The following is an 18,875-nucleotide window of genomic DNA, read 5'->3' on the forward strand; positions in this document are numbered from 1 at the left end:
CATGTTCCTTTGGCGAAGTGGTAAAGCATGGGGTAAAGAGAAAATTGAATCCATATATTCATATTCCAAAACTCACTAAATTTAAATTAGTTCATTTTTGTTTAAATTGTAAATTGAGGGTTTTAATGATTTCGGAGTGATTTTTCAACAAATCCTTTTTAGATTTTTGTACTTTCCCTACTCGGTCAGTTGCCTAACATTACGATCTTCCGTATGGAATCTAACGTGTCCGAAGACATTTGCATCATGTAAAGATTTTTAGTAAAACTTTCATAAAATAATTCATGAACATCAGCTACCTCAACTTCTGCCCAGTTTTCAAAAAATGTTCGAGGTCACATGATTGTAGCCTTTTTCTTTTCTATTTGTTTAGGGTTTTATTTCTGAGTTGTTATAATTAGGGGCTTACTTAATAACTTAACTACGAGGATACTCGCGTTCCTTTATGACACTCCCGACACCTCGCAGCCTCGTCACCTCGGATCAAACAAAGAGAGGGATCCCAGTTTCTCCAATACCTTAAATGCCACTTTCTGGGGTAATAAACTAGCGGCGTACCCCTACCAGAGATCTATTTCCGATCCGCCATGTGGCAAGCCACATCTGAACATCATAAACCATCCTTTGTCAGAACCGTTGTCGCCTGTTCTTCGACCCTTTTTCCTGGTTCTAACAAAGAGAGGCTCGACTTTCTTTTACTTCATGCGGCTCTCAACCAAGGAAAATTACTGGGAAAATTCCAGTAATACTGCGAACCACATGAACTCAGTGACCATACACATGGGCGTACAATCAGGGTACCTCACTCTTTATTCCCCTAATCTAGCCTAAATTATTGCTACTTTACAATTTACATCCTCCTATTTGCAGCTCGATTTGGTCAGATGGCAACAATTATACTTATTAATTTATATATAGAAAATATTACAGCGATCTGACAAACGGATCCTACATGAGTATAAATTGTTCTAAAAATTTCCCCATTTCCACAGCTATTTAGTGAGGTGTTACATGTTCAACAAATCTTTTGAAGTTCTAAAGAAATAGTTGAAATGTTTGAAATGGACAATTTAACTTAATTTCTAATTAGAAAATTAACAAAAAAATGGTGTATGTTCGTAACTAATAATACAAAAAAACAATACAACAAATACATTGAATCATTGTTCATTCTCAATGTGACTACCTCTGTTCCAAATGCAGCTTCGACATTTTCTTGTAATTACTGTTCTTGTTACTCTTGTCGTTAATGTTTTTCTTAGCTCGATAGCTGCGTCAATGATTCTCTACCTTAGAGCATCAATGTTTGCTATAGATCCAAGGAGGTCCCTATACACCAACGTTTTCATTGCGCCCCAAAGTTCCATGTGTGTTTTTATTATAAATTATTTATTGCGTAAAATAATTTATGTTAAATCGTTCACTTCAAGCATTTCGACTATTTTTTGGAACCTCAAAAGATTATTAAATAGCTATTAAATGAGGAAATTTTTAGAATAATTTCTGCTCATATGCCTTGAATTATTTTCAAAAACTGGGCAGAAGAAATTAAGGTAGCTGAGGTACATAAATTATTTTATGAAGTTTTTGCCGAAAATCTTCACATAATGCTTGTGTTTTCGGACACGTTAGATTCTATACGGAAGATCGTGATGTTAGGCAACTGACCGAGTAGCAAAAGTAAAAATCTAAAAAGGATTTGTTGAAAAATTACTCTGAAATCATTAAGACCCTCAATTTACTGTTAAAAAAAAATAAGTAACTTAAAATTTAGTCAGTTTTGGAGTATGCACATATGGGTTCAATTTACTCCTTACCTCATGCTCTACCACCTCTCCAACGGAACATGTCGAATTACCAGTAACCCTGCATAACCTATCCATGGCATAGGAGAGAAGTCGTACTGTTGAATCATTTTGATTTGTCTCGTTAAATAGGCGAAAAAAAAAATAGAAACCTTATTGTTGAATCATCTTCGTGGCTCAGTTCAATCCATAAGGAAGATATTTACCAAATGGTGTGCTAAATTTCGTTAATCGACTATTTTTATTATCCAATTGCATCATTTCAAATTCATTACTAAAACCCGATGCGGTGAATTATTAAGACCCTGGCAACATCGATACAATTTCATCTAATGTTGGAATGTGAAAATGGTTCTTCCCCGCTTAATCGTCGAATTGAGTTGTTTTAGGTCAATGTACATTCTAATGCCATCATTAGTTTTTTTCCAAGATAACGAGAGCATTTACTCAGTCTGTTGGCCAGTTGGTTCACAGAGAAAATTATGTGTTTTACTCGTAAATTTATTGCCTTTAATTTCGTTCGTATTCTCGTGTTTAACCCCACAGCAATAGCTGCGGACGTAAATATAATTTTTCGGCTTGTTAAGTAAATAACTACTTTCTTATTTTGGCGACAAAGTAATAGTCTGCCTATACCGGTGACTAAACTGGTGTTATTCCGTAACTAGTTATGGAACGTGCGCGGGTACTGTCATTTCGTGACTCCGCTAACGAATGATATATCCGTATATCGGCGATAGGCTGTAGTTACTCAGCATCTGTCCGCTGTAAATTGGCTTGGGTCAACTTCACCAGACCCGGACATGCTGGCTAAAAGAGACACGAATAATTCAAGTTAAGAAAATAACAAATTCCCTACAAAGGAAGTTAATATTCCTGAAGTCAATCCCCCGTGTGACCTTATAAAGTTGAAGAAAGGTGCAGCCGTTAAGTTTAATAAGTTGGGAAGTTTTTAGCATGTTGCGTGTTAGTTTCGGAGCCAGCTACTTGTATTTCTCATTATTTGGGTAGATGATGTTTTAGCAGCCTTTTCATAATTTAGATCCCAGAAAGGCAACGTCTTCAATCTTCGTTTGACTGCGCTATTGATGAGAAAACCCGGACCAGTTCTCACCTCAGCCCGAGTGATTCTCACCCCGACCCGACTGATTTGCCTCCTCTCATCCGAAAGCGATTATCTCCCGTTGCAACCCGTCCTACGCAGTTCCATTAGCATGTGCAACGAGTTATAATGGCAGGCATTCATATTTCATGTATTCTTGATAAAATTATCATTTCAGAAGCAACAGCGGCGGAAAAAGAACATGGGATAACACCCTTTTTATCGTTAAACTCTTCTCCAATATCAGTGCCTCAATATTCGCGACCCGCCATCGCATTGCTGAGCCATTAAAGCGAAAGCCATTTAGGTCGCAAAGGAACGTTGAAAAGATAAACCCTAATGTTGCAGAATTATATGAGAAAAAATTGAATATTCCATTAATGATTATGCTAAACAGCCAGTTGGTCTGGACGTGTTTTGTCCCTGCCTGCAGGGTTAGGTAGGGAAGTATTGCTCTCGCGAATGCCCTCTTGAGGTTAATTACATAAGTAGTAATTAAAAATTAGGGGCAATTAGCGCGCTGCGTTTGAAAGTCAGGAGTAGTTAAAAAGTAGTAATTGAAAATTAGGAGTAATTAAAATTGGTGGTAATTAAAAAGTGGAGTAACTAATTTATTTGAGAATCAGCTCCTTATGTCTACCTTTGGTGTATTTAGGCCCCGAAATCAAAGAGCAACAATCTCTTAAATGCTTTTGGCCCCCCATTAATCTCTGTCACTTGGAAAATATTATTTCATATAACCTAGCTATGGGCCTCGGCACGAACGTTGTAATTTTTTAGAACGCCAGTTCGCGACTTCCGAAAGATATCATTATCTGTAATTTATTTCTTTTTTATTTATCAAATAACGTCATTTAATATTTTACGAAAACCAGAGATATTCCGTGCAAATTTATTATCCGCCACTAGTCCTGCAGGAGTCCTCTTTGTTTATTATTCATAGGTTCCGTATTTGCATTCATATTAATTTCAGCAGGAGTCGCAGGACATGTTCTAGTTCAAAGAAATTCAATATTAAATTATGAATAATTTCCATCATCATACAGTGAAGCAGGTTTGTTTGTTATAGCCAAAAATCGAATTTTTGATATCCATCGGATATTAAAAACACGAGGTAGCGCGTAGGAACGTCACCTATTCAAGGAATTAGAATTTTAATTGTAATTACGAATTAGCATCACTGTTCTTAAAAATTGATCCGGCTGGCTGTAGCCCTGTGGCCTGCTCGTGGCTAATTGAACATTTAGTTAGGGTACAGAAACCATACATACTTATGAAACTACAACTTTAATTACACTTACAAATTAATGTCGATGTTTTTAGAAATTGACCCCACTGTATGCAGACCTTTGGTCCGCTGAAGGTTCATTTAATATTTAAAATGGCTTTCTGTGTTACTGAACGTAGCTCCATTACGAAACCTTTTAATACCGCTGAGGGTTCACGTGTTCTACTTTAACGTAAAATTAAATATCTAATTATTGTCCCTTATTTGAATATTTTTATGTTCCCCAAGGAATTCCTGGAAGAGAATCATCTGCAGGACAGAAACGATAGAAATCTCCAGAAATTCGCTTTCGAACAGCATTTTCATTACAGGAGTAAGAGTTACTGCGGATCCCAATTTATTTCGTAAGAGTCGGTGAAAAATTGGGGGCACTGAGTCAACATTCCTAATTAACAATTAGACAACTTACGATTTTTTCCAGTCATTGTTCGCATTATTTCTTAATTTTCAATTAGTAATTAGCAATTGGTAACAATGCGGAAATATACAGGTTCAAGAACTACAGTTATTCGGTAACGATAAAGCTGTAGAAAATCCTTCTTGAAAAATCGGTGGAACGTTTGAGTAGAAAGAGGCACCTGCTGTGGCAAGTGACGAATGGAGGTTCAGGGCTCATTTTCCATTATCTGTTGAACTTGATGAATGACTTCTGGTGTACGTCTTAGTGCTCTTCCGCTGCCGTGTTTTCCTGCCAAAGATCCAGTTTGTCTAAATAGAGCAACAGTTCTGGGAAAACGCTTGATTCTAATCAAAAAGAAACACTGTAAACCGGATGCGAAGCTCCTCTAGCGTTGAACTGAATATGCCTACACTCCTCTAGTTTTCTCGCCATAGTGAGCACACAGATCCGTTACGAACAAGTTTTATTCCAGAGGAATGGGCATTTTTAGTATAGAAAATAGTTTTTAAAACAAACTCACGGTATTGAAAAAACAATAAAAACGCTATAGATATGAGAAATTTATAAAGAGAAAGGTGAATTTGGCGTGCATGCAGAAAATAAATTTGCCTCCAAACCCTCTTTACCACCGTTTTTTGATAGACCCGTCACTTTGTGGTTATTTAATCAAAATTGACGTAAAACTCGTTTAGAAAAAAAGCAAAAATTGGCAAATTCGGCTCACTTCATACACTTTCAATACGTTCGTTTGATGGACGATTCATAACGGGTGATTGTCACAAAGGTTTAGGATAAATGTCCAACATACCGAATCGTGTGTTTGCGACATGTGAACAAAAGAATAATGCTTGAAATTGGTGAATGAGGAGACAAATTGCTTTCAATTAAATTATAAAATTTTACCGTGGAAGAGTGGAGGTTGGGTCAGGGGAGTCGATCCCCCGATATGCCTTGAAGCTCACCTTAATTTTTTAACATATTTGTTTGAAGGGTCTCAACGAAGCATTTATTGACATGATACATTCTATTTTTTGAACGATTTTTGAGATTGGTTAGTTCAGGTTGGACTGGGATAGACGCATGTAATCTAGATTCATGAATGCAAGGGAAAAAATAGTGATGTATTCTTAGTGAAATTTTCCGAATTAATGTCAAATTTCTATGAAGGAGGTGACCAACCTAAACTTCTGCCTCTGAGTTATAGTGGTCTCTTTTGAGGTGAACTTACCTGAACTGACATGTATCGTAAATGAGAACGTCGATTAATAATTTTATGGAAAACATCATCAACAAAGTCACTTTGTGTCGCCAGTTATACTATTTCTCCTGACTCATTTCTTCATTTTTCCATTACGGTTTATAATTTCATTCTGTTGTCTCTCTCTTGGTGAACGTAATATAATGAGTTCTTCTCGTCTCTTTTATGACTAGTAGGCTTTCCATTGGCGGCCGTTCTGTATGCCAAATGTTAGTCTCATGGCTATCAGTCTATTTAGCCTTTCGAGCATTTTTCTATTGTGTATATGATTGCTTCGATCTCGACCGGCAGAACGTACTACACTACTAGATAATTTTCACGTTTCGTCCTGTGCAACTTCAGACTTACGAAGAAAATTCACTCGTTGAATAATAAGGGCGATTTTGTGGAAAAACCGAACAGGATCATCTCACGTCATCAGCTGTACCATTTCTTGTGCTTTATGTCTTCATTTTCCCAATAGACTTCGTTGAATCTCCATAATCTCGGTTATCGCAGAGACCTGAAAATCTGATGTTTCCTAAAACCTGTTGGATTTTGACTTCATTGGAAATACAAAATATTGCTGCAATCAAAAAACAAGGCGAGTTTCTTTATAAAGTGAAAAATTTTCATTTATTCCTTCAAATAAATTTCATGGCCTTCAAAGTACTTATGTCTTTCATCGTTTTTTCCAATCCTCGAAACAGTTAAAAAAGGTTTTTTCCGGGATGGCTTTCAATACTTTCTTTGATTCGGCTTTGATCTCCTCAATCCAGTCGAACCGGAGTCCTCCGGAGCGATATTTTGATCTTGTTGAACGACCAGAAGTCCGGTGGTGCTAAATCAGGCGATTATGGTGGTTGTGGAACGATGTGGGTCGGTTTTTCGGCAAATTATTTTCAAAAAATTAATGCAGTTAGGGATGATACATTATCGAGATGCAAAAACGAAGAATTGTCTATCAATAATTCTGTATTTAACTCAAACGACTCATAACGCTCGATTAATGTTGCTTCTTAACGATTTCGTCTGGTGGAGGTAATTCACAATGCACCACACTGCGATAATCGAAGCAAATTGCCAACATAATCTTAATTTTTGTCTCAGTTCTTTTTTGAACTTGGGTCACCTTTTGCACGAAATTCGCTCGATCGGTTATATACCGGTATGAATACATAGATTCACGTCTCACCTCTCGTAATGATAAGTTTCATGACCTTCCTGGTAGTCAGAAATCATTGTTTAACAGAATTTTAACGCGACACTTTTTTTCGAAAAAATCGTGTTTTTGGAACCAACCCGCCATCGAACCAAATGAAGTGCCCGAAGCATCAGTAAGGTCTCAAATTGTCAATCGACGAATTTGGAGTATCAAATTTTTGACTTCCTTGACGTGTCGTTTATCGATAGATGTTGATGGTTGTCCGGAACGCTGTTCGGCTTGAACCCTCTTTTGGTCTTCTTGAAGGTCTTGGTACCGGTGTGTTTTCCGCGATAGCCGTTTGACCAAAGGCCTTCTGCAACACCCTCAACGTCTCTGCGGCAGAAAAATCGTTCGGCAAGGGAAATTTTATGCAAATTTTTCGCTCGAAAATTAGCAATAGTAAAAGTTCATGATTTTATTGTACCCGAGAAGTTTAAGTGAAAAATTCACTTTATTTTTTGATAACAGTAGCAATCGTGAATTGCCGCAAATCCCTGCTCGCGCAAATACAAGGTAATACCGAGCCCTTTTGAGGTGAAACTGGAAAATTATGGGATTACAGAGATACTATAATTTATTTACAACCTCGTGGATGAGTCCCTCCCTTCGCAGAATTTGTAAGCTCCAAGGAATTCACGTGTTATCCGATAATATCGTTGGCTTCAATTCGAATGTTATTTGAATCGAGTTTCCGAAGTTTCAGCGTAAATTAAGGGATATTCCTACTCAATTATTTAAAATCGTGAGACGGGAACTCTCCAAAAGCGGCACAACTTTTTAAATAAATCTAGCTCTTTAGCGCAAAATCGTATTAAAAGTTTTCCCTTTCAGTCAATACCTTCTTCGATGTTGAATATCTGTTGGAGGTGATGCCAAATTCAAAACTGCCTAATAACGCAGAAAGTTGTTCTTTCCGCATGTGACCGTGCTCATCTGGGTTACTCGGAATCGAGCCTGTCTAGTGCCTCCAATAATATTTAATCTGTTAATTTCGATCTTACACTCAGACGAAAATCCAATTCCATGGACCACTTTAGTAAATATTTTTATTTCCCTTTTTGAGCCCGACTCAGCCAAAGCGGAGCAACTTTCGTGTCTCATTTATTTTTGTCCAGACGTTCCCATAGTGAAACTTTCGCGAATGACTTTTACGTGGAAACTCCGGCAGGAAACTCTTATTGAAAAGAAAAATAATATACTTTAATTATAAAGTTTCCGCGCCTGGAGAATCCGACTCCGTATTATTTCGGGGAAAGCCGAAATTTAAACTTCAAGTTTTGAATGGCGGCACCGATACATCTTTGAATGATGTGTTGCTTTGTCCTAATGGGAGCATTCGATCCACATCGGTTAATACGCTTTAGTCGTATTACTGACAAGTTCAATATCATGTGATGTTGATCTGCGAGTAAATTTGTATTTACTAAATAATGGGCATTACAATGCAATCACTTTCGACTTGTTTGCTCAATCTATCGAGTCGTTCCTGGGCGGTGAAGGTCGTTCAATTCACCACTTTGTGGAAGTGTGATTTTGCATGATTGTTGCTCTTAAGTTTCGCTATATTTCCGCGTTCAAATCTGCAACAACACCGGCAAAATACCTAACCGAACCCTTAAAACTGTTCGAGCTTCTGTATTTTGCTAAGTGAAAAGGATGAAACTTAAATGTTCATTCGGCGTACGATATGCTCCCCTCAACGTTACCGCAACAAGGTACGTTTCAACCGGTAAAAGCTGCTCTGAAACTTTATCTTAATAAACAGATTCCCTTTTAGTGGCAACTTCACTTTGCCTTACTTCTACTTTAATAATATTAGATTACAGAGGGAAAGACCTAATTCCAGGCCATCCGTTCCAAAATTCTTATCGCGAATGATGCCAAAGAAAGGTGCAGTATCGGAGCCATCACCTGGGTAAATGTATACAGGGTGTCCCAAATACCGGGCGTTCAAAGTGAACGACAAAAATATTCAAAAGTTTGCCATATTCGGGAGATGTTTCGTTAGCGGAATAGTCGGGTTAAAGTTTTATTGTTAAAGGGTCAAGAGTTTTCGTAATCCGAAACTTTTTATCCCACGATACTGATTCTCTGTTTTCCGAAGCTTGAAGTCGCTGTTTAATTTCGGAAGGTTTTGACCCTCTCAGTGTTTCCGTTTCCAGTTATGTGGAAAGGTGTCTGGGAATGCGTACGATTTCCCTGGAAGAAATGTGGTTCATGAGACTTCCCGATATGTGCGGAACGATAATGAAAACAGGGCGGGTTACTTGTGTAGTAGATAAATGTACCTTTTCAGTTTTCTCTGTGGCACTCCAAGTATATTATATCCGTTTTCGGGATCTTTGAGAAATTCGTAACATATTTCATGTAAAATACCCGTTACTTAATTCAAAATTTTTCGAAAAAATGACAGAAAGTAGGAACAACGATAGAACTATAAATACTTGAAAAATAACAATAAAATCCGGTACAAACTAATATATTAAATGTGAGAACTGCCCCGTTGACTTCCTGACAGTGGGCAAGTCGCAGTTTAAATTCCTCAAGATCTTTCCCTATCCTTTGAGGTGATACTTGTTGAGCTTCTTGAGTAATTTTAAGTTTTAACTTTTCTCTATTGCTAGCTTATTTAAATATACTCTATGTTTCAGATAACCCCAAAAAATTCATAGATGTGAGGTCAGGCAATGTCGAAGGCCAATTTAATAGCCATGTCACGCAGATAATTTCATAACTTTTGAATTTAGACATGGACATGTTACATGAAACACGTTCAGAATTTATCAAAGAACTCAAAAGTTACATGAGGTTTCATAACAAAAAAGATTAAAAGGCATGTTTACCTACTACTTCGGCAACTCCGTATACAAGTCAGTAACATAAAAAAATGCACAACTAATAACAATATCTGACGTGTTCCGGCATTTTCGTCAAAAGTCCTTCTAGCAATTTTTAACAAATTTATGCGAGACTTTTGGTCCTCTATGTATATCTGGAAATTGAAATCTGAGCAGACGAAAGACTCGCACTTCTCAAAGCCTTGAGGCAAAACCATGCACTCCTCTTGATAGATTTGCATACAGATGTAAAAGCTGACGTAAACTTGATTAAGCTTGGAAGAACATACGGACAGTACGACTAAAATTCGGATAATCGCGACCCTCGAACAAGCTCTACCCTGTAGATTTTAACCAGGAGTTGTGAATCCTGATCGTGTAACTTCTAAGGAGTAAACCGTAGGTAAAATATTTCAATTTGATATTTCGAAATCTGGAAGAGCGAAATCGGAAACAGTGATCAAGTGACCCGTGTGCCCCTCGCCTGAGACTTCTGAGGGAGTAATGGTTATCATGTAATCCTCGTACAATAATATACTATTACACCCTTATTTGTTTAACATCCCAATCGGACAGCTCAGGCACAGCTACTTGCACAAAACACAAAATATAACTTAGAAATTAAAACAATAAAACGGATTTATATCAGCTGTAATATTGCAACTTATGCAGTAAAACAGTAGCTGAGCTTCAATATATAACCGAGTTTTACTTGAAATCAAGGTGGTATTCTCGATCTCAAGGCAACAAGCAAACACCACAATGTGAAGCTTTGCAGCTTTCAGATTATAGTGTATGTAGTTGATTGTTGACTGAAATAACGGCACAAAGGACATTTTATAGCGAGACATCAGCACCCATTTTCAGTGATTTTAGGCTCAGAATTTCGTTTTTAAACACCAAATATTCAGTTTTTTAAGCTGTAAAAGCGGGGCTGAAATATTGTTGAAACAGTAGGAAAACAAAGTTTATTACATCCATGAATTTTCAGTTATAACACAAATACCGAACATCCAACCAACGCAGAGTTTTTCAGTTCCAAATCAATCAATGTGATTACAATAACATCCTGATCACATATCTTTACTGTAAGGGTACGTGTTTTTTAAGGGTGTTTTAGTGTTTTTACAGTGTCTCAGTTAATTTTTTGAGCGATACAGGTTTGTTTCGAGTGATTGAACTCCTAATGCAATTAAATTTATTTAGACATAAATCCCTCATTATTCCATAAAATACTTCAAAGCAAAGCACCTGTACGAAATGCGAAAATGGAGCAGTAAACGTCTCTTAACTCAATTTCCCCAGTTTATTCAAAAATTACCCCAAAGCGTAGTTCTCTGTCCGTCCTTAATTGAATATTCTATATTTAGAATGTCATTTGCTTTAAGCAAAATTAAATTTTCAATCCATTTCGTTTTTTGAACGATTTTATCTTCCCTGAATTGGTTTTGTACCCGTTTTGTGTACGTTTCTACTGCCAATTTCGCTCCAAGATTCAATCAAAGAAATGTTTCTTCAACGAAATGTATCAAAAAAAAAAAACCTTAAATTTCTGATTTCTAGCTCTAATTAGGGCAAATTTATTAAAAATGCATAATCCCTGGTTTAACTTATCGCAAACATTTTCAGAGCTCTGCAAACAATATCCTGAAAATTTAATTCGCCAACAGCAAAGTCTTAATTTTTCAGACAGGCTGGCAATTGAGTTAACAAAAGGGTGGAGAGTAAACATTAGGTTGATTATAAATTAGCTCCGAGAGTTTTAGATGGTGCGAATTTGCTTCTCGACTGGGCGAAAAAGGAGCTTGATAAAGGTGAAGCAGTCATATAAATACCAAATTTTTTGTCGGCCAAATTCCACTCTTTCTTCACGGGACTGAATACGTAACGAGCCATGATGGATACGTTTCCGTTTTTAAGTCGTTTTCCATGTCCCGCAACTTTCCATTGAATCCATTCTTTTATTATTCATTCTTTCTAGGCGCAACTTTTGACACCCTGAAAAAAAATTCAATAACATACTGCTCGATGCCTCGAAGCTTTCAGTTTCAAGGTTTTCTTAAGCGTTAAACGCTGACAATCACCAGGGAAGGAAGAGAGGGTAATCACCACATTATCTACAAGATGTAACTCAATTAAACCCTGCAGCATATTTCATAATTACGGAGCTTAATCAAACCGAATCCCTTTGGATTTATGCCGGGAAGTGACCTGAAGCCTGATCCCTTTAAACCGGAAATAAAACTTCAGCAAAAATATTCGGGTCCGGGTGCGATCGACTTTATCATTTAAAGATTTCTATCATAGCTATAATGAAGGTTTCTAATTGGAACTCAAATGAAGGTGAAGGAAGAGCGAGAGAAAGAGAAAGAAAAAGAAAAAGAGAAGGAGAAAGAGGAAGAGAGAGGGAGAGAGAGAGGAAGAGAAAGAGAAAGAGAAAAGAGAGCATATTTAATATTAAAAAAAAAAATTCTATAATTTTAGTTTCGAAATTGGTTGAAAAATTATGAGCCTCCTTTCGTGACAGTGCCGGTGCACAGAGGCTTAATGTGAAGCCACTTAAAATGCATCAAATACGCCAATGGTGAATGACGATGTGATAGAATTCGGCAATGTATTACAATTATCTCTTTTTCGGTGCGCCACTGCTTTTGGTGTTTGTTTCAAATGGCAGAAAACCTTCTCAGGAAAGCGAATTTTTATGAATCCAATGGCGAAATTTGTGGTTTGTAGTAGTTGTCCAAAATTGAAAAAATTTAGAGCCACAATAACAGTAAAACTCGATCGATAAAACTAGCAATTACATATTTTTAAATCGTAAACGTTTTAAAATTGAACAGACTTTTGTGCCAAAAAGTCCGAATTTATTAAATTGCTATTCCCTTCTCCGTACAGAATTCATAACAGATATATATATATATATATATATATTAACCATGGTCTTTTTTTTGACCTTTCCGTATTTTGAATAATTTTCGATATGACCCTGATTTTTCTCGTATTAAATTACTAATTTTAAAGTTTTAATATTCATGAATATCTCTCGTACATTCTTGCTTCTCGCAGCATCTACGAAATTACAAAAATTTTAATGATAGATCACGGCTTCTGAATATTTGCATATTTCCTTTTTTGGGTGCAACACCGATTTCTGCCAAAATTGGAATACGAAAGGTTCAATATCCATGAAAATCAGCGGCGTACTTCATTTTTCAGAGCCTCTAGCGATCTCCTATCACTCAAACTTTTACGAGCGCGTTTCGCCTTTTTAACCCCTTGAAGTACAACCGTGATTTTTGGTGTTCCTTTGTTTAAAGTTGTGCCTCACACGGTCCTGCTTTCATGGGCTTCAAAGACATGATTTTCAAATTACTGACCCACCTTTTCAGCATTTAATACATAATAAGTCATTAGCGTATCATAATGGGAGTTGTGCTTTAGCCCGTCGCTTTTAAAACTCATCCAGCACCAGTAAAAACGGGGCCTAACTACACAATTTTCATATGGCAGAGCAGAGCAATCAGCAGTCATACAAACTCATGTTTTTGACATTATTATTATACAATATCTGACAGGCAGTGGCGGATCTAAGGGGCGAGTGTCCCCAGGCACTATCTTGTCACATCGCTTGGTTTTCCTCAGAGAAAAGCTAGAGACATATCGCAGGCGAAATAATTTTGTTGGCAATTTGAGGCACCTGGGAGGAAAAGTCTGGAAAAACTAGGTCGCACAGATGATTAGGGAACTGACGCATTGTCTTCCTGATTTATTATCTATAAGTTACAGGTGTAAGTACCTACACATGATAGAGAATTTATAGCTCTTTGCATCGCTCTTCGTAGACAACTAACCCGAACTTCGGGTAACAATCCGAAGCTGTGTAATTTCAGAGATTAGAAACTCAAAACAATCCCATCTGTAAAATATAACTTTTCTAGCTTGGCCTAGTGCCAGCAATTTGTTATTCTCTGGAAACAAGGGCGCTTTAACAAGACTTTCATTTGCATTATTTAATAATTTCCGGGCCGGAGCATTGAAACAACATCCAAATGCTTTAATTAAAAATCGGGTGCACCTAAAGAACAAGAACTTGCTGCAGAAAAACTTCCATATCTAAATAATAAAAATGTCTGCATTTTATTCACCATTATTTATACAGAGCATTTGAAATTCGACTCTCACCATTGGGATTTTGTAAGTTAGACGAGATAGTAAGAATCTTAAATGAGGACAAAAATGCTTAACTTTGCGCTTGACCAAATGCCGTTTTGAAAATTTCAACTTCGAGTACTTCCGAAGTTATCAGAACAAATTAAAAAAAGTACTCAGAAAATTTACATTTTGAAGTCTGCATTTGGTCAAACGTTAAATTACGAAATTTGAAACTTCTTCGTATCTCCTTTAGTTCCCGAGATCCTAATGGTGAATCGCAAATGTGAATTGTCCTGCATATTTCAGGGAAATTTCGAGCATTCAAGGTCAATATTCGGCCCTGGTAACTTCCATGAAGGTTCCAGAATCTTAAAAGAGCAATTTGAAGAATCTTCATTTCAAACCACTTTCAAAATTTACTAAACCAATATTAATGTTAGTGCATATTTCGCGAACTGAAAGAGGCAGAGCAAGAGAAAAATTAGATTCATCGCCTGAGCTTTGCTCTGGTTGCACTGACCTTGTCACTGACACGGTCAAGGTCTTTCAAATTTTATAATTAAGGTTCCACAATCTCAATGGTGGTAGCCAGGGAAACCGAGGATCCATTTTAAGAATTTGAGAAGCAAGTTAATTACATTCTATATCTCATATATCCTTGATCCATTCCAAGAATACAATATTATGAACAACGAGAAACATGACGTATAAATTATTGCCCGTCGGGTGAAAGGAATATTCAGCGCACCCCAGGAGAGAGGTAAGTGCGGAACTTTAGATAAATCGTATTTAAGTTTGAAATTATCAAACAATGGTGACTTTAATGATCTGTTTCAGCGAGTTTATGATGTCAAACTCTCACAGGTAATATAGAAAAATCGGATGTATTATATGGCCGCAAAGTTTGCCGCCACGAGGCCCTGTAAGTGGTAAAATATACACACGGCGCCGGAAGCTACAAACTTTCGGGTCATAAATCGAAATAAGGTGGCATGTAGCCATATTTGGGGCTTCCCCGTTTCGTAAACACCCTTGAACCTTAACACAACTTCAGAAACTAATTTATTAATAACGTTTATGAAATCGTTGATTTGAATTGAACACTAAAAACACTTTTGGTGTGGAATTTGGAAATTTAGATTGCATCATCCAAGACCATAGAAGAACATCAGTCTTGAAGGTATCCCTTTCTGGTCCTGACTAATGCATGTCAACCTTAAATAGTCTGAGGGAGTGCGCTAATTCATAACTCATAAACTAATTTTTAATGCGTCAGAACGAAGGAGGAAGGTTTGATTGTATCTACAAATTGCTAGAGTTCCTCCTACGAATACCTGAGGTGAAAATTACAAGAAAGTAAGAGATTCTGAAGATAATGATGCTTTTGACTAAACTCACTGACTATTCTAAAGAAACTAAATGGGAGACGAAGAGGTCGCTGAGGTGGTGGAGAGTGAAGGAGAAGTTGAAAAAACATAAGACAGTTTGTCTATAATTTTTGAAGATTTATTCTTGAAATACTCTCGATTTAGCAATTTAACGGTTTTAGTACTCGGCGAAAGTGTAAAGATTAGTTCAGGCCATAGTGCGGTTCTTCAGTGCCATCACTCCAATAGTGAACGCAAAACGGTGCGAAGTCTGTGCCAACACCAAGAACCCCCGGGGACTGAGAACAAAGCAGACAATGGAACTGAGAATTCACATTTCAAGAGAAAGATGATTTAACATGGCCATGGAGAAATTAGATGGTGATGTTGGCAGACGGAAGGGTACAAGAAGTCTCAGAGTAACAATGGACGAACTCGTGCTTGTCACGTAGAAAAAACATACGGCAGACCATAGAAAAAGTGGCCAAAGTAATTGGGACTCTATCTGGAATCACGCAGAGGGTGGGTGGTCCCGGTTATAACCATAGGAGAGTCTTAGTGCTGGCGATTTCTTCTGTCATGCTGGATGCTGCACCAGTATGACGGAAAATATTGGAGTTAAGAAGTGTGAGGTACTACTAGAATAAACAAGTCACACGTTGGTAATGAGGATGACAAGGACCTTCTGAGTCGATTTGAGAAGGTTGATTGGGAAAATGGGTACGAAAGTAGAACGTATGCCAAGAAGAGAATGGTGAAAGAAAGGAGTAACTATAACGGAGCGACGCGAGGGATGGTCAAATATTTTAGAGTCAAGCATGAATAGATGGTACAAGGCAGGATGGACGCACTACAATACGAAATGATATAGATGTTTACAGGACATGAAGCCTTGGGTAAATATCTGTATAGAATATGGTGGGTACAGGGTGCTGAAAAGTGAGAGCAATGCCAGGAGAGACTTGAAAACACTCCTGGGATACCCTGTTGTTATGTTCTGGATGGAAAATGGAACGAGTGAATTAAATTGGAATTGTAAAATAATAGGAAGAGAACACATAAAGTGTGCGATGAAATGGATCACATTTAAAAAAGTGGCAGAAGAAATTATATGAAGAAAACCCGTGGAGGAATGGAGCAGAAGAGAAAGTAGAAGGAGAAGGTAAGTCAGCCTTCCAAGTACTGCGGAAAAGGCAGTTCTGGGATCAGAAAGAAGAGAGTGGGTGATTTCAGTGAGTAAGTGGGGTTATTCCATATCTTGCACTATCCAGCTGTTATCCCCTGCTCACTTGCGGAAAATACCAAACAGGAAAAAAATTTTAATTCAAATTAGTACTTTCATTGATCACAAACAACGATTAAAGTTGTGGAAAACATTCTTTTCCATCCTGAAATAATTATCGATTACTTCAGTTCCATTTTCTGACCTCTTTAACGTGAATTCATCTGCAAATTACTTGCAAACAGGTGGGATAAAGTTGTATGGTTCCTGCCACTACATATAAGTTTGTTAACTGTATTTGGAATACTACGGACATCAGCCCATCACACGACAATTCATAAGTATTAACTGACTATCGAGTTTCTAACTAGTTAAATTACATTAAGGATGAGTTAATGTTTAGAAGTGATCCTGAAATATTACATTACGCAAATGTTTAAATATCTCTCAATCTACAGTCTGGTATATCATTTATGTGCTTTTCTGTGTTTATATGTGCTTCCTGTGAAGGATGGCATTTCAGGAACTTCATGAAGCTCCCATCTATACTGAAATTCATGTCCCACAAGCTGCGAAAATTCATTTTTTCTTTTGTTTTCCAATCGAAAAATTGTGTTGTGATGTAAAAACACAAATATAACAATAAAATTGGTGATTAATTCAAAAATTGTCGTGACTTATCTCAATAGGAAAATCCCAACATTTATGTAGGCATTACACGTAAGTTGGGCCATTTATCACTCGTTGTCGGAGCATTAGGGGCTTTAAAACCGATAAGAATCTGTTTGGAAACCTTTAAAAAATATACATATTTAACAGTTTTGTGCGATATTCGCATTAATGGTTCTTAATACGTTCAAACTTGACTAAGGATTCGAGCTTAGCTCAAGCTAATTCTTTGACCTGAGAGCTTCTCCAATATCTCCATTTTCAAAAAAAAATTCTCCGGTGATATTTCGCAATTCTGATAGTTTTAATTTTTTAAGTTTTTGAGAAAAAAATCTCATATATTTTCGGACCAGGTACTTTTTTGTCGTTTTATAATGGTGATGATGCTCATTCGGCCAAGCCCACATCAACTGACGTCGAAATTTTTTCCAAGAAAACTTACTCACCGGAAAATCTAAATTTTTCCTCCGTAAATGGCGACAAGCACCAAAACAGTCGCGACCATAAAACCGTCGAACCCCGAAACTGTCAGAACAAGTTGCAACTTCCGCACGTAACTTCCGAAAATTGTTCGAAACTATTTTTGGACTGGACGGGAGTTGAGTTTGGGCTGAAGTTCGCCGATAACTGATGACGGTGGACGAGTCTCTCAATTCGAAACTCCGGTAACGGAGTCGGGAGTTGGAAGTTGGGCACGGCGACGCGACGGTGCGAAAGTGCCCGGCTCGAATTTGGGATTTCAATAATTGGGCAGGACACTTGTCGAATCGCATCGTTTAATTATAACGTTGATGATCAAATCTGACTTTTTTTCAAATTACCCTACAAATTTAGGCTCAATTTTATTTTAAAAAATTCACCGACAACACGAAAATTAACCCCTGAATTGTGATTTAATAGAGAGGTGTCTATCGTCTATTGATCGCAATAACTCAAGTGAGGACCTGCACTCTTGGAAAAGACTTTTCAGAGCTCTCACTCTCCACCACTCGCACAATCGTAAACAAGCCATAATGTGTCTTGGTATCTCAGCAACTAAAAAAAAAAAAAAATTGCGCAGGGTCACAGAGCAAATTGAGACGATTCATTTGAGCTATTTTTTTAAAGAAATAGCTCCAAAAGTTTCCGAGATGTCGGCGGTCAAATTATGAAAACTGGCAAAAAGTATCCGCTTCCCTATGGAAGTTTTCTGAAAAATTTAGAAATTTCTGATGCAACCTTTATCGCTTTAATAGAGAGATGGGGAACTAAAAGACACAGAGCAAATCGTCCACAGCAGGCTGATTGAGGTCTCCGAGGGCATTAATTTGAATTTTAATGCAATTGCTCTTCGAGTCCCGAAAGATCGACGTTAAAAATTTGTGAAAGCTGGCTAAAATTGGGCACGTTTTGCAACTCCAGAAATTATCAGTTTAGTTTAAATTATTTTCAGGTGATTTTGTCCGCTTTAATGGACAGATTTACAATCCATATGCTGATCCTGGTATTTCCATTAAGGCCGTGGAATGGAAACATCTATTTTTCATTAATAAATCTAATGACATGGTAAAATTAATCTAACTTTATCTGTTCCCTAGATATTTTAGAAA

The 18,875-nt window shown here is 37.2% G+C and overlaps 1 protein-coding gene across 1 annotated transcript in view; it reads right to left on the reverse strand.

Moving 5' to 3' along the window:
* Window positions 1-17,900, reverse strand: part of Cad87A (cadherin-87A) — a 78,010-nt gene extending 60,110 nt beyond the window's left edge. Inside the window, exon 1 of the mRNA XM_066284795.1 lies at window positions 17,733-17,900. The gene's annotated coding sequence lies outside the window, so the exon portion shown is untranslated. The remainder of the gene's footprint in view (window positions 1-17,732) is intronic.
* Between the last annotated feature and the right edge of the window lie 975 nt (window positions 17,901-18,875).

Source organism: Euwallacea fornicatus, chromosome 8 (genome assembly GCF_040115645.1).
Source record: "Euwallacea fornicatus isolate EFF26 chromosome 8, ASM4011564v1, whole genome shotgun sequence".
In the NCBI taxonomy this organism is placed as follows: domain Eukaryota; kingdom Metazoa; phylum Arthropoda; class Insecta; order Coleoptera; family Curculionidae; genus Euwallacea; species Euwallacea fornicatus.